Below are 19,834 nucleotides of genomic sequence, written 5' to 3'. Positions count from 1 at the left end.
TACTACAGCTTCAGTTAAGTTGCAGACTAAATTACAGTTGTGTTTCCAGCTGCTGATTAGTCTTGTTGGTAAACAGAGTTCATCCAGTTGTCAAGAAGACTAAGAAAAATACTTGAGAAAAGAAATCTGAATATTTAGTATGTAAGGGAAAGTTTGCCTCCTGTTTTTTTCAGAGAAGTCTTCTCTGCAATTTTGCAGTTAGCTTTACTCCTATAATGTTGTCTGTAACACTCTAATGTCATCCAGTTACACTGAAAAATTACAATTTATATTAGAAAGTCTTTTCTTGGCTACGTATATAAATTGCATTTGCAGCCTGCAAGACTTGGAAGTGACAAGTCCTTTCTTCTGCTTAGGAAGACTTACCTAGGAAAGGAAGCAGTCCAACAGCTTAATTATCTGTAATGTGTGCAAATATTTTCTTACACACTCAGGGAGGAGCCTAATAGGCACTTGGTACCATCTTCAGCTTTAGATACATGAGCTGCTGCTGCATTGAAAAAAATCAGAAAATTGTATGTGATTCATGTATTTACTCTGTTCTTAGTAGAGTCTTAGTCATGAATTACCATAATCTCAGTGTTTTCAATGGTCATGTGGTGTGTTATTGCTTGAAATTGTGTTTTATCCACATACAGAAAGGTAGACACAAAACCAGATACATTCAGATGAACTGAAGGAAGTTGTAGAAAGCAAGTGTCTGGGATTTTATAGAGTTTTTTTTCCAGAGTAGCCCCTGAGAAGTTATTCCTTTTGCAGAATTTTGCAAGGAACCCTCTTCCCAAATTCATAATGAGACAGATGACACTCTGGAAACTCTTCCAGCCTCAGGAATCTGTTCCCATTTTCTGGTTTTTCCACTGTTTTCTAGTATCATGAATTGTACAGGGAGAAAGAATTCAAATTTTGAGCAGATGTGCAGAGATAGATCACTTAATGTCTTGTCTTTATAATGTATAGCCTGGGTTTGTTCAACTATGGCCCTTTTTTCCCTGAGAGCTAATGTGTCAGTATGTAAAACACCTGAGAAGCCAGTGGATTGGGTTTTGAGGCAATGGAGAATGAAGATGATGGGAAAGTAGATCTCATTATAGCAGGTCTGCCCATCTCTGTGTTCTAGTGCTGTGGCAGTGGAGGCAGGACCAGCATGCTGCTGGGTTTTTTTCTAAAAGTTTTGGAATGTATTTGGGTGAAAGATGGGGAGAACAGGCAAGAGTAATGGAGTACCAGATGTGTCTCCTCGAGTTCTTCTGGCCCTCAGATGGATGCCCAGGTGTTCAGCACTGGGAGCAGCTGCCATAACAGAGAAGAATAATAATTTCATATTGCTGCAGGCCTAATTTAGCATTTGTTCTGCATCAGGTTCTTCATATGATCACAAAGTTTTGGTGTTTGATGGCTTCTCTGGTCCTGGAGAAGCATGTGCTACTTGTGTAAGACAGGAACTCTCAAAAGAGCTAGAGAGGCAGGGCAATCGTGCTGCAGGTTTTAGTTATCTCCAAGGATGAAGCCTCAACAGCCTCTCTGGATAAGCTGTGCCAGTGCTTAATCACCATCACAGTGAGAAACTATTCCCTGATGTTTAGAGGGAACTTAAGTATTTCAGTTGGTGCCTGTTGCCTCTTGTCCTGTTACTGGACACCACTGAGAAGAACCTGGCTCCATTTTCTTTACATTATCCAGTCAGGATTTTGTACATGTTCATTAGATCCACACTCCAGTCCATCAGGAGTCTCTGAGGATCCTGAGACACATCACCAAAGGCCTTAGTGAAGTACCCTCTGCTTTTCCCTCATTTACCAAGCCAGTGATTTCATTGTAGAAGTGTATCAGGTTGGTCAGGCAGTTTCCCCTTGATGAACCTATGTTCAGCACTACTGATCACTTTGTCCCTTATGTGTCTAGAAATGGTTTCTTGGATCAGTTGCTCTTTCACCTTCCCAGGGACTGAGGTGAGGCTGACCTTCCCTCAGTCCAGCTCCTGTTCAAGGTAGGAGTGATATTTGCATTGCTCCAGTCATCAGGCACATTTCTCAACCACCCTAATCTCTTAAAGACTGACAGTGGCCTCCCAATAACATCGCTCACCTACATTGGCACTTGTGGGTGCATCCCATCAGGGGCCATGGAGTCAGGTATGACCCATTTGCTCAAGTTCTTCCCTGTGCTATTCCTCTTCCTTGCTGGAGTCTTTCACAATCTTCTCTAGCCCCTGAAGTTTTATCTTGCTGGTAAAGAAAGACTGAGGCAAAAGTGACACTGTTACCTCAGCCTTTTCTGTGTCTGTGTCACTGGCTCTCCTGCCCCATTCAGCAGCAGGCTCGTATTTTCCAATTTCCACATTTTTCCATTTCATACTTATGGTACAAGACCTTCCTGTTGTCTTTGACCACATCAGCATCTCAGGGTCATTGCTGAGAGGCTGCCGTCAGCCTTCCCACCCCCAAGCCTCTGCCTCATTTATGCCTGAGATCCAGCAGAGCAGCTGTCCTCCCTGGCTTCTCTGTTGCTTGGGATCAGCACTGTGCGGGGCTGTGACAGAAAGGCTGAGGCCATACTGTGCACTGAAGGAGTGGAAATATCTGAGCAATGTAAGATACATACTAATGGACACTGAAATGCTGGAGGTGAGCTTGTATAAACTCAGGTCCAGCACCTCCAAGCAGCACAACTTCCACACCAGCAGCTTCTTTTGAATAGCTTGTAAACCCTCCAGAACTAAGGATGGGATGCTTCCAGTGTGCTATCTCTAAAGGGCTTGTTTTGAGTGTATTTTCCATTATTCCACTGCTTTTGCACCCATCTGGGAACATTATGTGGAGTTGCAGTACATAAAACTGGTTCTTGCAGTGCCCTAGCTTCTATCAGTGGGTCTAAATTTTGCTTGCAGTCTCCTGCAATGTGCTCATGTTGCACCTGATAATACTCAAATAACTTGAGTTTTCTGTTGTCAAGAATAACCCAGCTTATCCTGTGATACTAACCTGATCTTTGTACATATTGCTGGGAAGAAAGGGAGAGAAATAATCCTCCCCACAAAGTCTTGTTGCCCCTGTTTTGTACAGGTGTGAAAACTAAGGAGCATTTTTTGTAATAGTTTTCTGTAAAAATATTTGATACAAAGCTAGCTATTAAAAGCTGTTCTCCCTAAAAATAGCTTTCTGTAGATACTATTGACACATTGCATTAAAGTCTGGAAGAAAGAAGGAGAAATACCATGTTCTCAGTGGAAAGGCTTATCTTCTAAAAGAGCTCATCCGTGACATAAACTCTAACAAGTCTTGAAAGTTTTCCTTCACTGTACCAACTAAAACAGCTTTGATAATTGGTGTCATCTCCTGCAGAGTTTTAGCATTGCTAAATCTTTTTACATTAAAAAATAACCCCTCAAACTGTTCCTATTGCCTGTGTTTGTGAAGTTCTCCTTTCAGCTTTTCATGGATTTAACCTCTTTCACTGTTCATAAAGGAAAATATATGAGCTTTAAGGTGATGCTTTATAGCAGGAGCTTAGAGCACGAGTATAAAATTGATATTAAAGTGTAATAGCTATGACATCTATATTGCTTATCCAGGAAATGTCTTTTTTTCCAGCAAAACACTTTGCAATTCTTTTGAGTTGAGGAACCCTTCTCCATTTCATCACTTTTCCATTTCTACATGGCTGGATGTCTTAGGAAAAAGGCAGGTTTTTCTTGTGAGGATGAGGGAGAATTTGAATTAAGGAAGGTAGAAATTTTAGGCAAACTAATAGAAAAGGTGTTAATGTCAAGGATACCTTGATGTAAGGAACTGGATATTTCTCGGGGGTCAGAGAAAAAACAACCCAGCTAAATCAAATCCTAAAGACAGTAGAGAGGAAAATACACTCTTGTAAATCAAAATGAGGTGCTTTGGGTGTAATGCACCACATACCTTGCATGGCAAAGTCATCACTGGATTTTCCTGCTGCTGTGGTGTACTGTGAACAGTACGACCCTTTCAGGGATAATGGAATGATTGCATTTTCTTTCAGGTATGTATTTCAGTGACTCCCAGTCGGAAGGAAGAGAATTTTCTGAATCACACTCTTTGAATGCCTTAAGAGTTTAGGCCTGTTGTAGATATTCTGTCAGTAACTCCTGCTGGTAGTGTTTTACTGCTCTGTAATTGGTTAGACTTCCCATTATCTGAAGCCACTCTTCTAAATGAATATGCCATAGTATCTTTCTATAAATAAAAATGTGAATTAATAATTCCCATGGGCTTGCTGAGGCTTTTATACTCCCTTGAATGCTTATTCAACATCATCTCTCTTCTCTCATCACTTCCTTCAACATCATCTCTCTTCTTTTTTTCCTTAGGCTTCAGAAAGGTGTCGTCAGTTTCCATTATATAAGAGCTTTTAAATAATCTTAAGATTTCTGAAAGGACAATTGATAAAACCCTGTCTTGATTTTAAAAGGAAACTGTCAAGTCTATTACACCCTTCAGATGGCTTCCTCTTAGAAATCAAAATACGGCACATGTGTATGTTTACGTATATATCGACTGTCCTTCCTATCTGGGGATCATAAAATACTATAAGATTGAAATTCTTAATTTCTTGGGCAGCAGGGACAAAAAGCTGTGTTCCACAAGCAAAAAAAAAATGCAAATTACAAGCTCTATAAGAAGAAATTTTAAGTGATTGCTGTCTTATATATGTTTTGAAGATAAAGCATTTTAAAAGCAATAGTTTTCATACTGGAAGTTACATATATTGATCTAAAGAGATCAGCTTTTAATTATATAAATATTCATAGCTTCTTTTTGTCTTACACAGTTGTTTATAAAAATTAAAAAGGGGATGGAAGTGGGCAACTCTCCCCAAAACCTAGACATCAGTTCTGAGGGATAAGCCTGGGTGCAATGGAAAGATCTCTGCAGTTCAACCTGAGTTTTTTGCCCTGAAGATTCATCAATTAATCTTGTAGGAAAATGACTGTGTATTCTTATTAAAATATATTTTATTTGCTTCTCTGGAATATAGTGGTGTATATTTTTTGTGCACCTATCTAATGCTTTAGAAAAATATTAGGAATATTATTTAAATCATTCTCAGGAGATGTGAGAAGAGTAGGCTGTGTGATTAAGCAAGCTTTATGCTTGCAACTCCATTTGGGAAGCTTGCACTGTTTTAATTTTCTTTATTCTCATTCTTGATGGTGACATTTATGAGATTAAACAACAATGTTGACAGCCTGTAACCTTAGTTTTCATTAGAAATTTTATGATTCTGTGAGGGAAATTAAAGCTATAAGAAATTGCATTAGGAAAAATCACAGAAGGACATTGTTCACTTCATTGCTGCTTCTGACAAGTTCAGAAATACTTGGAGTTACTGCGAAGGTCTCATATAATATCTGTTAAAGGGGAACAGGCATTTTGGAAAGCCTCAGATCATTAACTGGATAAGGAAAAAAAATCACAGGAGAGAACTGAGAGTGTGAACTTTCACACATCTAGACTATTAACTGCAGCTAAAATTAACCAAAGTGCTGGTTCACATTTCGATCATGAGACTTCAGTCTTGGTCTTGTATTTCTCTATATTTCTTTCAAGGAGCAAATGCACAGCTTGTGCATGTTTGCTCAAAGTGTCAAGCTGCTAAATTTCCATTGCAGGGTTTTTTTTACTTTTTTTAAAATGGAGATTCTTATTCTCCTAAAGGCTTTTAGAAAATGAACTGCGCAGTCTAAAAGTTCTCAGGTCCAGCCGAGCAAATCTTGGCACAGAATCAATGTGCACTGTGAGAGCCTAGGCTGATCCCAAGGTGTCTCTTTAAGGTATAGCTGGGCCTTTTCCACAGTCCTAAAATGACCAGAATTATTATCTCTATTATCATTACGTCAGCTGTCCTAAGAGAGCTGGCTCTGCTCACAGCTGCAGCAGCAGAAAGGAACACATCCAGTGTGCTGCTGACTTGTTGCCTGGTCAGTGGTGCTGATCTTGTCCTTAATAATTATCACAATATTATCACAAATACCTGGGGTTTTTTCATAAGTCTTACAAAGCAGGTGCCATAGCTGAAGTTCAGTAGGACTGAATGACTTTTGCTGATTTCTCCTAGGATAAGTCTTTTTTGGAAAGAATATCTGAGCTATTTTTCTTGTACAGTGTTCCTACAAAACTTGAATAAATTGTTTTCAGTAACATATATATCCACAAAACATAAGATTTTTTTCACATCAAGTCTATCAAATATAAACAGCAGTTGAATTTTTTAACCTTCTTTCCTTTTTGTAAGAGAATTTTTCCAAAGCATTTCTCTATGGTTATATGTTCCTTTTTCTGGCAATTCATGGTATGAGTGAGGTGTTCACCACTTAATCTGTCACCTAAATCTATTAAGCTTTATGTTAAGAATAATGTAAGTTGTTACAATAGTTCTAAGAAGATTTTTTTCATTGTTCACCAAAAAGCTGAACAGTGGTGCTTTGAACTTGTGCAAGATACTTTAACATAATTCTCTGGTATCTTTATGTTTCCCTCCACAATATGTAAATTGCCAAAAGACATACAAACTGCAGAAGACTACTTTTCTCACAAAGTGATGGGTTATAATACTTGTGCTTGTGTTAGACCACATGAGATGGGAAGCTTGAAAATGCTTTGAAATACAGCATGGTTAGAGTGAGCATCTGCCTTTAGCCTCTTTTACTGTATAACTGTGAAAATACCTAGAAGTTCTTCAGGTGCAATAATACAATATCATTCAGTCCATCTGTGTCTGTTTGTGCAGTTATTGCTTGGCTTACACTGATACTATAGTTATACCTGTTAGTTAATACAGCAATTATGCAATTGAGATCAGGAAAATAAGTGTCTTTGGAAAAGTGAAAAATAGCATAAAGCTGTCTTATACTGCTTTCAGTATTGGATTTGAAAGCTGGTTTGTATTAGTATGTTTTTTATCAAATTCTCTATAGACTAAGTCATCAATACCATTTTTTGGTCATGGGTTTTCCTATTTCAATACTATGTAGATTAATGGTGCAAGTTTACATGATGCTAAGTTCTAACAGTTCTGGTACTTCAGGGGAAGGATACACAAGCAATTAAAAATCTCTGTGTTACTAGTATGTACAAGACTTAGGAAAGTGCTGTTAAAATATATCCTTATTTTTCTCAATTCACTTTAGGTCTAAATAGGTTTTACTTGTGCTTTTCAATAGACATGTGCTGGTATCTGTAAAATGAATTGGGGAATCTAAGTTGCCATTTTTTCTAGGGGCAAAAATTTGGAATCATAATATAGGTGATCAAGCAGGATTTGCCTTGTTCCCCTTGTCTCCTTAAATGTGTTAACAAATGCTAAAGTATGTGCAGGAATTGCTGTTATTATTACATTTCTCTGTTCTAACTTTTGCTGTCTATAATGATTTAGTGACTCTGTCTATAACTTAAGAGTTCTGAGTGAATAATGAGATTGATTTCTCAGTAATGCCTCAATGTATTTGAAGTAGAAGTCTTTCTGCAGTCATTGCCTTTTATCACTGCAGAGCCATTAACTAATAGCTTCCATCCTGGGACAATGGAGTGACTAGAGCCTGAGGGAAAATAATTTTCTATAATATATCTGCAAGAAGTACCAGTCTACAAGAGCTAGATTTTTGTAGAAGCAGACTTCAGAAATCATTTGTTACAATCATTTTGGGAAGAGTGAGGGCTGAAAAATGATGAGAGGCATTCATGTAATCATAGAGAAAGAACAGAGAAAAGAGACATGCTTTCTAGCAGAGAATTCTTGTTTAACTGTGAGGCTAGCTGAAGAAGAAAGTACAAAGCAATGAAAAACAACACTTCAGCTTGGAGAAGAGGCCATATGTGGTAGGGACAACCCTGGCACCCTTCCAGGACCCCAAACTTAGGTTTAAGCAGTGATCAAGACTAGTGAAAAGAAAATAGGTCAACATGTTTGTCTTTTCCTCTAGCTCTGTTTTTCTTGTGCTTGTGCAGTAGCGATGAGTTTGTCTCAGGATCAAGAATGAGTGTTGAAACAATCAGTATATCACAGTTAAGAGATCTGTAAAATCCACATTGCTGAGATCAAAGTTGAAAGAAAGTGCGTGGATTAACTACCTGGGAGTGAGGATAGCCCTGAGCAAGTCCTGGGAGCCTACAGCAGAGTTAGGTGCTTGTGGTGAAGAAGGAAGAGAGCTTGTGTTGATGAGATTCCAGTCTAACCCTAACCAGGGGTACTAGGAGCTGTCTGACCCTGTATGAGAAGCCTCCAGACAAGGAGAACTCTTGATAATATAATGCTACCCCTTGAACTTCTAAGTTGTGGGAGTGAAGAGTTTTCAGAACAATGCACAGATGTTCATCAACTGTCAGGTAACAGGCGGTTACCTGATGCTGGTTCCTCTAGCCCAGCTGGGAGAGATGCTATTGTGTGAAACATTTCATTTAGGTATTCCTAGATCCAAAAAATGTCAAAAGCACAATTTATGCTTGAATAAATGAAGGCTGCAAGAAACTAGGATGATGGGAAAGGAATTTGGAAGTTACTGACTTGATCTGCTTAATGCCTTGCCACCTTGAAGAATGAGCAGTCCCAGTTTGGTTCATGTGATTGCTAGAGCAAGAGGGTGAGAACGAGAACCCTGAGTGAATTTAAAAACCTGAGCTCCTAGTGTTCCCTCACAAAGGGAGGAGTAGGAAAACCATTTCATTCTGTCTTCAACTTCAGAGCACTTGTAACACACAGCAGGGACAGTTCTTTTCTCTTGTGAAATCTGAGTTCCGGTAAGAAACTGGAGCATCAGATTGTTTTGGATGTATTTCTGTTCCTGCACAGGAGTAATTAACTACACTAGATTCCAGTATCCTGCTTCCACTCACATAACCCCAGCACCCAGTTCCCCCAGCACCACTAGCCTATTCCAGCAGTCTGTAGATATTAATGTTATTCTGCATCTGTGGCTAATGGTGTGGGATAAGAAAGATGTAAAGCAGAAGTTCAGGGTGAGGCAAGCCCATAATGTACAGCTTTGGTTTGTGTGTTGGTGAAAGAGCTGCACTGGGAACTTTAGAATAGCAGGGGGTTGCCCTTCAGGTAATTTAGGCAGCATTTTTTCCTTTAGTCAGGCCAAGTTCTTCACTGCAATTTATGAGCTATTAAACAATTTATTTTTTTCCTTAGTAAGATATGTGGATCTCTAAATATCTCTTGAGAATAAGGAAACTAAGAAGTACATTAAGATGTGTCAGTGAAGGTTTTTAATCCTTCATTGTGTTGAGACCTAGGACATTAGCAGGAAACTGTAAGGTAACATTGTTCCGATCAAGAAAAATAGCTCTAGTTTCCCTAATAAATTCTAAAAATACTTTAAATTCCACATAATAACTAATATGCATTAATCTTGATCGCTGCAAGTCTTTAATGGCTGCTAAACAGCAGTGTGTTTCTTCAATTAAAATGCCAGCTTGAAGCATATGCTAAAAATGTTGGTAGAAGAGAAGCAGTACTGCTTCTTAATGGAAGGGGAGGAAATCTAGGAATCAAAATGGGTGGATATTCCCATTTCCAAGTAGTTTATTAATCACTTCTAATAGGTACTTACATTGGGAAGAACAAAGTCAGATATTTTAGAAACCTTGGATTTGCTTCAGAAGACTGTTTTATCTGTATCAAGCCAGTTGTGGAGATCTGTCCCTGTGTTGTTTTCAGCCATGCATGTGAAAAGCAGAATAGGGATGTTTTGATTCCCCACACCACTGTAGATGTCAAAGCAGCAAACATGTCCTTTGCTGTGTGACCCAAGCATATTGCCACTGCATTGCACAGAAGTGGTCCCTGTTTGCTGAGGGAAAAGTCTCCTGTTCAGAGCCTCCTTTGCTGTTCTCAGATTACCGCTGTGGCTTGAGTGTGCCTTTAGCTATCCCAGTGAATATTTACTGGCGAACACAATTGAATACATGACAGTATATATTTTGCCAGTTGCAGTGAAATAACCCATCAGACAAACCACATCATGGTAAATGTTCTTGCTAAGTATGTTCCTGCTAGGAAGAGAACCTTGTAAAGCTTGCAGATTAACACAAAAAATGGTGAAATGGTATGTCTCAGCTGATGTTGCTGTTTGCTTCAGACCACTGAATGGTAATACCAGAAAGTTCTTTTGTGTCCCAGGTGTTAGCAAGGGTGGATAAACAGCATCTGAGCAGTGGGGCCAGAACTGCCTGCAAGATCCTGGTGTGTGGCCGGGCTTCTCCTCTCTGCCAGGGCTGTGCACAGGCCCTGCCCCTTACCTCTGAGGGTCACCTGGGCAGGTGAGGAGGAGAAAGGGATATCTGAGTACAGTCAGCTGTGAAATGTGTTCCAGCAGTCTGGGAGAGGGCCTGTTGAGTGCTTTTATTCCTAAAGTCAGAGAAGTGTCTCATCCTCTGCCTGGCATTTCAGACCTCGCTCCTGTCCCTGCATCCATGTGGCTATCTCATTCTCAAGCATTAGAAGAACAACTTGTTGCAGTCTCAGTTTTTGTTACATGTTTGAAGTGCTGTGTCTGTCTAGTCATTTGGCACCTCGAGAAACAGCTTTTCACAATTCCCTCTGTGCACATCCATATATCCAGGTAAATTGATAATTGTACTTTATCAGAGCCTCTGGCTAGTACCATTACATGGATAAGACCAGGCTGTCCTGGTTTAACTCCAGATATTAAGAACCACACAGCCACTTGCTCACTTCCCCTTGCCCTGTGTGGCGGAGAACCAGGAAAAAGTAAACCTATGGCTTTAAATAAGAACAGTTTAATAATAATTGAAACAAAATAAAATACTGTAATAGCATCATAATAATTGTAATGAGGAGGTAGGTTTAATTTCCCTAAGGGAAACAAGTAATGTGTGGTACAAATGTTCACCACCTTGCTGCTTCTCCCTCAGCAGCAATCAGCCCCTCCTCTCCAATGACCCCCAGTTTATGTTCTGGGCATGGCATTGTATGGTCTGGAATATCCCTTTGCCCAGTTTGGTTCAGCTGTCCTGGCCATGCTCCCTCCCAGGTCCTTGTGCAGTTTCTCACTGGCAGAGCACAGGAACCTGAAAAGTCGCTGGTTTGGGGTAAGCACTGCTGAGCAATGACTGAGCCATCAGTGTGTTTTCAACGTCAGTCTCACACTGAATTCAAAACATCATACTGTCCTGGCTAGTGAAAAGAAAATTAACTCTCCATGACACAGGCTCAGCAGCTGCCTTTTACTCTGGACTGATAAAAGGTAATGAGTTGCTTCTCCTTCAGATGCCTTCTTCATTAGTGGTATGGGAGAGACTGCAGCTGAATAATACCTTGAATCTAGGTTTTGGACAGCACCATCATAAAAAATTGCAGCTTTGCACCAGAAAGTACAGATCAAGTATAAACTGCCTTTGCTAGTTCAAATTTATTCCAGAAATATCGACAGAAAAAACTGTAGAGCAGACTGTGGAGGGGCCCAAGACTGTGAGCCAGGAGAGCTGCGATCTGCTGCACTGGGTCGTTTGTCACATCGTAGCTGGTGTGAAAACAACAGGTACGGGGAATTCTCAGCCGTGTGATTCCATTTGGCACATAGGCTGGGGGCTGGCACATGCCTTTTGATCCAGATTGAATTGGTGATGCTCACTGACCCAGTATTATAGAGATCCAAATTTAATGAATGCAGACCCACTGTTTAGGGAGTTTGTTGGAATTACACAATAAAAAAAGATGGCTGACATTTTGTTTTAAATGTATTGCATGTATTTTTATGCTGTATATATCATTTATGCTAACCTTATAAAACTCATGTAAAAGTCACATGGTTCTGGCAGATACTTTCACAACTTCAATTCAGATTTTACTTATTTGTAAACCAAGCCTTGACACTACTTTGCTCTGTTTCTAGTGGAAGCCTAGCAAATGTCTAACAAATTTCTGAAAATTTCTTTTACTGAGAAGTGACTTCCTGGCTTGATGTCATTTCATTTTCTAACTTACTAGCTTTTCTAAAACACCCTGTAGCAAAATGGACTGTCTGAAGTCAAGTGTTGACCTTTTAATGCTGATAAATTTTTTTCTAGGTTCTCTGTAGTTTTGTATTATAATGCAGTCTTCTTAAAACAGTCTTCCAAAACCTGTTTTAATGCATGAAAAAATATTTATTGTTTGTTTCAACAAATAAATAAAGAAAAATATAAGTTGTCAGGGCTAGGAATTTGGGGAAAGAAGAAGTGAGGATTGCCAAGATAACGTGTCTTGCCATTGGGATAAAGAAATAAGTAGTAGAGAAATGTAATATTGCAAGAAGATGCTGTATGATACAGAAAAGAAATCTTTCAGCCCCTTGCTAGATGGAGCAGTCTCAGTCCCAGGTACTATGGTGTAACCCACAGCCTCACAGCAGCTCCAATTCCCCAACTGTTGTGCAGTAAATACTCCTTGGAAGCTGACTACAGAGATGGTGGACTACTGGCTTACCAGACTGTGAGGCAGGCAGCAGAGTCAATCAACTGGGGGATTATCCAGTTAAATCACATGGCAATGTGAGGAGGATGAAGGGCTGACTGTTTTTGGCAGGAGTGACCTAGTGAATTTCGTGAAAGAATATGGCTGTGTGGAAAGGGGACTGTGTATTTTGGCCCATAGAACACAACATTTTAAAGGAATTTGAAGTCTCTTTTTTGTGCCTCAGTGGCATTGGCAGTACTACTAGTATCCGTATAGAATCAGTGATGTGTTTTGTCTTATTTTCAATATTTTATGATGAAGCAGAGATGTTGTTAGTTAATATTCTTGTGAGCAAAGCAGAGAATGAACATGCTAGAAGGATGTTTGGTTTAATTATTTGCAATTTAATCTCAATTATTTATTGAAAACAAGGACAAAGTAAGAGACGGGTTAGTAAAAATCAGAGTTGAAGGCTTTGACTAAAGATGAAAAATCATCTTTCTTTATAACTTGGTGTAGTCCATAACCTACAGGTTAAGATAATCTATGGATATCTTATTTAAAAGGCCACCATATACCAAATCCTACTTAAAACCTCCTTGATTAGCACAGTCAGTGTGTTGTCAGCTAAATTCGATCTTAACAATTTAAGTAGCCAAATAATGCATTTTGAAGAGAATTCTCAGTGTTTGTAAGTGATGCTGGCAAATCCAATCATGATTTCAAGTGTTACTTTGCAGTGTTGGGGGTCTTCAAACTGAAGTTGGTTCTGCCTTATATTGGCACAGGAGTACCTCTATATTGTGCTTCTGTGAGAAAAATGAAGGCAGTTTTACTTTTCTCAGATAAATCAGATGATGTTTCTTTTCCAACTTCTTGTTTTAATGTATGGTTTTGAATTTTCTAAATTGCCCATGCATCCTAGGTTTTTTTTTGCCCACTTTTCATCATAATATTTTATTGCGTACAACCATTCTTTAAAACAATGACTCATTTCAATCTCTAAGGAGGACATTATTCTTCATCACTATCTGAGACTATTGCCTTCCTATACAGAAATTAGTTTGAGGATTTAGTCCATTTTCAAAAGACGTTTTTCAAACAAAATCCCAGTAGAGTTGGTGTACAATGCCCACCCAGGTGCTGGGAAGAAAGGCTTGAAACTATTTTTGCTCACTTCTGAGCCTTGGTATTACAGCCTCCCAGAGTTACCCAGAATCTCTACAGAGCTACAGAACTACTGTTTAACTTTTATTGTCAGAAGAGGTAATATTTGTAAACTAGAAGAAGCTGGAAAGAGAATTGATGCAAACAACAAAGGCCTAGTTTAGCTTTCAAATAGGATTAAGAAGTCATATGCTAGAGTGCATCTGTGCATTTTCCCTTATGAAAGTGGCATTCCACATAGTGAAAAGTATATTTAATTTTCTGCTGTCTTCTATATGTCAATGACAAGATTATTTGTTGTCTGATATAAAACTGCTGCTGGCACCTTTGCCTTTTGAAGAAATAATTATATTGCATGCTGTATATGTCTTATAAGTACATGGATTATTTTTAAGCAACTTGAAGTTAATAACAAGTAATATTTTAGGGACACAGTTTCTATTTCTGTGACTTAATTACAGAAGCAAAATTGTAGGTTCAACTTTTCAGTTTTCCATTATCCAATTTAATTGTAATCTGTATCTAAATTAGTTCAGTGCAGAGAAAATCACACAGCATTTTATTTTAAAGTTTTATTGCTACACTGTTTGGTTTTGGAACATCTCAGTGTTTAACTATTAAGAAATCACCATTTTCTTCAAGAAAACATTAATATTGTTAAGAAACCACTGTTGGACTGATTTTCTTGTTATTAAACTTTCCCCTTTATTTGAATATTAAGAAGACACAAGCTCATCAATGGGACAATTTTAGCAAAATTGATCAACTATCCTTGTTAAATCCAGAAATTACTACAGTGTGCTATATTAAATTTTCAGTGACTTCCTGACTTAAAATACTCTAAATTTAGATATTGTTGAGTGTTTAGTTCAGAGAACTACCTATAAAGCTGTTGCAGGATGTTTTCAGTTTCCAGAATAGTTTCTCACCATTGGAATTGTGCACAGGTGCACTAAATTTTAAGGCAGAAAGGCACTGAGGGTGTACAGAATTTAATTAGCTCTCACTTTACTGTTGTGTCAGTTAAAATACTCTTCAGAGATGTCAGTTGGAATTGGTTGGTGCCTGCAGGAGGTTTTTGTGAGCAGCGTTGAAAGCACACTGTTCCTCCAACTGCAGGGGCTCTCTCTGCACTCCGAGGCTGTGCAAGGAACATTCTCAGTGCATAATTTTTCTGCATATTAGATTTCTGGATCACCCTATAATCCTGCAGAGAGCATTGGATGAGTTCTTGAGGAAATATATGAGGTGTCTGGCATTTGTTCCTGGGGTGCTAAATAGTATCCTGTTTGTCCCAGCAGGACCAGAAAGCGAAAACACACACTGCAGCTTGCCAGTAGTGCTGGGGTGGTGCTGTTCGTGTTCCCATGGCTGTGTGTGTGCCTGGCAGTGTGCTCTGCTAGTGCCAGGGAGGAGACTGGGACAGAAAATCCAGTGCCTCTGCACAGATGTTCCAGGGAAATTGCCAGAGGGGAGACACCTGAGTTACAGGCAGGCTGTGGACAATTGCTCACTCTGAATGGGAATAGAATCAGCATAGTTTGGCTTGGAAGGGACCTTAAAGATATTGCCATGTATCCCATGTTAAAAAAACATAACCGCAAGACTTGGAATATCTCTCTGAAAATTTAACCGTCTTGTCTGTCCGTCCCATGTAACATATTAATGCTCACAACATGGATTTCCAGTTTGTGTGTTCTCAGAGCTCAAGGCATTGAAGCTTGTTAGCCAAGTACTGGGCTGGCATCTTCAGAATGGGTTGAAGAAGAGTTTTTTGAGGATAACCAGCCCTACTTCTTCATAACTGAAGAATATTGCCAGAGAAATAGTTTGTCTGGATACAGTGTTCCCACAGTCAAATTCCTGTGGAAGGAAGTCATATTCTAGTTGCATTACCAAATGCCACATCACCTTCTTTCCATTGTGGAAGGAGTTTACAGAAAGCTGTGGTCTAGATGTGTATAGAATCCAGGACAGACCTTCCATACGGAGCTTTGGAGGCATGCCGGGGCGGTGTAGGTTGTGGTGCAAGGCTGTGAGGATGTTAGAAAGCAGCACACAGTTCCAAAATGCCCTTTCCAAACTACTTATGGCTGCTGTGTGAGTGTTCTCATTAGAGAGAAGCTTGGCTGTATTTGGTAGCAAATTGAAGTCCTAATTTATAACGTCAATGCTGTAAGCTGATTGCTTGTAAAAGACTTAAACACATTTAGTGTGCGGACTCTGCTTTGTTATTGTAGTGATTTTAGGAGATATTGAAAAAAGTCAGGTCAACTTGCAAAAAATAAAGGGTTTACTCATTATCAGAATAGTGATGGGGATTTGTGGGGACTTGGAGTTTAAAGGATATGTGAATATGTATTTAAGTATTTTCTGTAGTTTTCATTTACAAGTCTAAAATAAGGTTTGGAATTTAAGATTTAAGTTTGCTTTGTTTAAAGCAAGGGTTATGTTGCCCTTTGAGTTCCTTTGCTAATTAGAAGTTTCTATTTTAATGTAGCACTGTATTTCTTAAAGGGATGCAAAAAAACCAGAGACAATCTGCTTTTCAAGTAAGAAAAGACGAATGTTTTTCCAATATTATTTTCAGCCAATTATAAATTAAGACCTTAAGATAATAGAAGCAAGAAATACTGGGCTTCTTTCACTTTGTTCCCTATGGCTCTCTTAGTGAACTAAATTTAAAATTAATTCATGAGAATGGAGTTTTCATTCAACTAGTACATTGTAATCAGATTTTAGTGCTCATTTTAATGGATCAAGAGCTAAATAAATTTTCATTTTCAGCAAAGTTTTCTGTGATATTTTTATAGGTGTATACCTTCTGCTATTGCAACTCTGTAAACCTGTCTCTTCATTTGGAAAATCACTATTTCTTATTAGCATTCTTTGGATTAAATTTTCCTAAAAACGACTTTTATATGTATATAATTACAAATAGTTTTTTATTTTTAATGTCATTGTGAATTACACTTAGTTTATTTAAATCTCTTGACAATTCATATAAATACATGAGATTTTGTGAAACCTACTTCTCTTTTGAAAGGATTTTTCCAGCACGTGAACTGGTGGGCCTCCTTGTACTGGGTATTGCAAAAGAAAAATACTTAATGCAAAGGAAAAGGTAATCTGGATTGTAGAAGTTTTTTCACAGAGTTGTAAGATATTTAAAGTTCTGCATTCAGTGTTTTGGCAGTTGTTCACATGTGAGGTTAAAGATACTCAGTTATTATAAACGTGTTTGGCTTTTAATAACAGTCGAGCAAAATTCGTTACAAAAATGCAAATCAGGCTAATGGAAGCCTGCAATGCTGCTGAATCATTTTCTCTAAATAGTAAGAAGGAATTCTGTATGAGCTTAACTTTTCCACTCAAAAGTGCTACACACTATGGCTCTGAAACTGGAAATGACAAAGAATGGGCACAAAACAGTGAGGAAAAATATACATTTTAAATCGTTTGTTATGTTAATAGGTATACCACCATGGGGATATACTGCTTTTTCTCTGAAGACAGAAATTATGAACAGAGTGTTACCTCTCTTTTCTGAATTTGCAAAGAAAAAGAGCAGCTCTGTCTTCCTGATGTCCTTTCTCTATACTTCTCTGAGGGTTAGCTTTTTATTTGATATCATAATACTCATTTAAATGTTTTTTTGAATACCTGTGAAGCTGCAGTTTACAGTACACAAACACTGAAAGATTTTTATATCATAATAAAAAAATGCTAACATTCAGAAGATTTTTTTTCTATAGAGAACTAATACTTAGCTGTGGTTTTTTTTTTTTAATGTTTTTTTCCTCCCTGTAAATGACTAATGTTTCATATTGAGATTGAACAGAGCTGTCATTCTAGCCTTCCTGAAATAACAAGAACTGACAAAACAGATAATGGTCAGGTTTTTGGATTTCCAAAGATACTGTTGAATACAACTGAATGAGGGATGAAATATGGGAGTGGCATCCATTAAGGTTTCTGGAAAGTCTTTTTGTGGGCTGGAGCTCCATTCTTTAATTAATTAGTCACACTGAGTATTTCAGATCTCTGTATTTAGTTGATTGTCCTCACCAAAATCTAGTTGCTGTGAAGTACATTGAAATTTTAAAAGTTATTTTCTTGCATAAAGTAATAATTTTGCTAGTCTTTGCTGTTATTATTTAGTAAATTAACTGTTCTGCACTTTCAAGAAATAATGAACTGGCAGTGAGGTATTATTTCAATGAGCTGTTATTTCTTGTATTTCTTCACAGACCCTTTTGTTTCTTTTCTGTGAGATCTGTGCTATTGATTTATGTCCCAGTAAATTACAGTATTTAGGCTCTAAAAGCCTGCTTGTCATGACACATCCTTCAATACAATATCTGCAGTTGTGTGTACATTTCATATGTGAAAATGACAGCTGTCAGATTGCTAATTTCATTTTTCAGTGGGCAAATACCATCAGATTCCATGGATGCAGTCTTACAAAAGATGAATGCAAATGTTTTCAGCTGTGAGCATTGTGGTATAGATTCCCTTCATGACTTTATATTTTTTTCTCAGTTAGCACCGCTTGTGTACTTCTTATCCTCTACTTGTTAAAGATGCACGACTCATTTCTTCTTTTGCTGAGTAAGACTCTTTCAGGTTTCTTTAATTCCCAATCAGCTTTTCTTTGCTAATAGTATCATTAATGCCTGAAATAGCACTGTAGTTCTGAAGGCTGAAATCATCACTAAGCAAGTGTTGCTAAGGCTCTACACATTTGTATAGCTTTTAATGAAAATGTGCTGAGATTTTTTCCAATTGGGCGTTTTAAGCATGGGAGCTTCCTTGTCCAAACTGCATGCTAATAGAGTGTGTGTGGAAATAATCACTGTTATGCCTGAGAAACTGCTTTTTATTGTGAATTAGGCTACATTTAGTGCCCTGAAACTGCTTCAGCACACCACATTTGAGTTTCAGTAGAAAAGTATTCAGGTAACACTTTTACTTCATCCCATTTTCCTTGTTAGGGATTTAGAGCCCAGAGTGTATCCGAGGGTTTCAGCCTTTCCTCCCAGGAATATTAATTCTACCACCCTATGCTCAACAGCAAAACCCACCTGACATCAGTGGGAGGAGGTGCTCTGTAAAGCAGCCAGCAGTGTCTTTTTTTGTCCACAGCTGCAGCAGAAAGAGAAGATAGAGCATAGTACTGCTCACTTGCCATTTTGATTTGGACTTCCCTTCTGACTTCCCACCACACCTTGTCCATCTATCTCCCTGAAAAGTGAAAGGGCAAGTCAGGTGTCAGTCAATCAGCTCACACACCAAGCAGTTTGGGCTAATGAGCTTTCCTCTTTCTTGGAAAACAGCAATCAAAGTGTCTGTGTAAATAAAAATTGCTTTGTATTTCAGCATTGCTTACAAGCTCACAAGTTTGACTCTTAATCTTTGCCTTCATTTCTTTTGGATATGTCTCATGTCAGTATTTATCAAATGTCTTTCTTTCTTGCTATATGCTATTTCTCTGTGCTCTCAGAAGTAACAGGATTATTGTTAAATTACTGTTTTAGCTAAAATAGGTAGATCATTTTATGAGTTTTTCATGACTGCAAGTGGGTGCATTCTCTTCTTAATGAAGCCCCACCAAGCAAGGAAAGTTATTGGAGAGATGCCTGCCCCTCTGCATGTATTTTTCTGCTTGAAATTTGAATAATTTGAACAAATTATCCTGAAGGATTTTGAAGGTGCTTCCGCATCTCATTATGAATTCTGTGCAATGCAGAAATCTCAACTTTATTTTTGTCTTAGAAGTACACGTCTGATATATAATTCCCTTTAGCAAGGTAAAGAGATTTTATGTTTCCACAAATCCAAATTCTTTTGCTTATGGCTATTTCCCAGTTGAAGCGTTAGATTTTCCTTAGAGATCTTTCAGAACCAGGAACATGATTCTTTCAGCAGGGTATGGTGCACATCAGTTTCCTGTTTAAACTGGTTCATTCTCCAGAGATGCAAAGAAATGTGTTTAGCCTGGCAGGACTAATCCAAAGAGACACAAAAGGGAAGGATGGGACCCCAAAGTTTGGAAGCATGAAAGTGTACGTGCTGGTGCAGTGAGATGCGGTTCGTCAGTTATGGTTTTATTTTGATAAGAAAAACAGAAACTTGAATATTTCAAAATCATACAACAACATTTGTATTTTGGTAATATCTCTTTCACACAATGGCTTTATTCTTTCTTTTGGGATGCAAGAGGAATGTAAATCTA

General features: G+C 38.3%; 1 protein-coding gene across 3 annotated transcripts in view; it reads left to right on the top strand.

Moving 5' to 3' along the window:
• CTDP1 (CTD phosphatase subunit 1) overlaps nt 1–19,834 on the top strand; it is a 100,470-nt gene that overhangs the window by 79,315 nt on the left and 1,321 nt on the right. The gene's annotated exons all lie outside the window — the stretch shown is intronic.

Source organism: Agelaius phoeniceus, chromosome 1 (genome assembly GCF_051311805.1).
Source record: "Agelaius phoeniceus isolate bAgePho1 chromosome 1, bAgePho1.hap1, whole genome shotgun sequence".
In the NCBI taxonomy this organism is placed as follows: domain Eukaryota; kingdom Metazoa; phylum Chordata; class Aves; order Passeriformes; family Icteridae; genus Agelaius; species Agelaius phoeniceus.
This window is presented reverse-complemented; position numbering and strand designations above follow the sequence as displayed.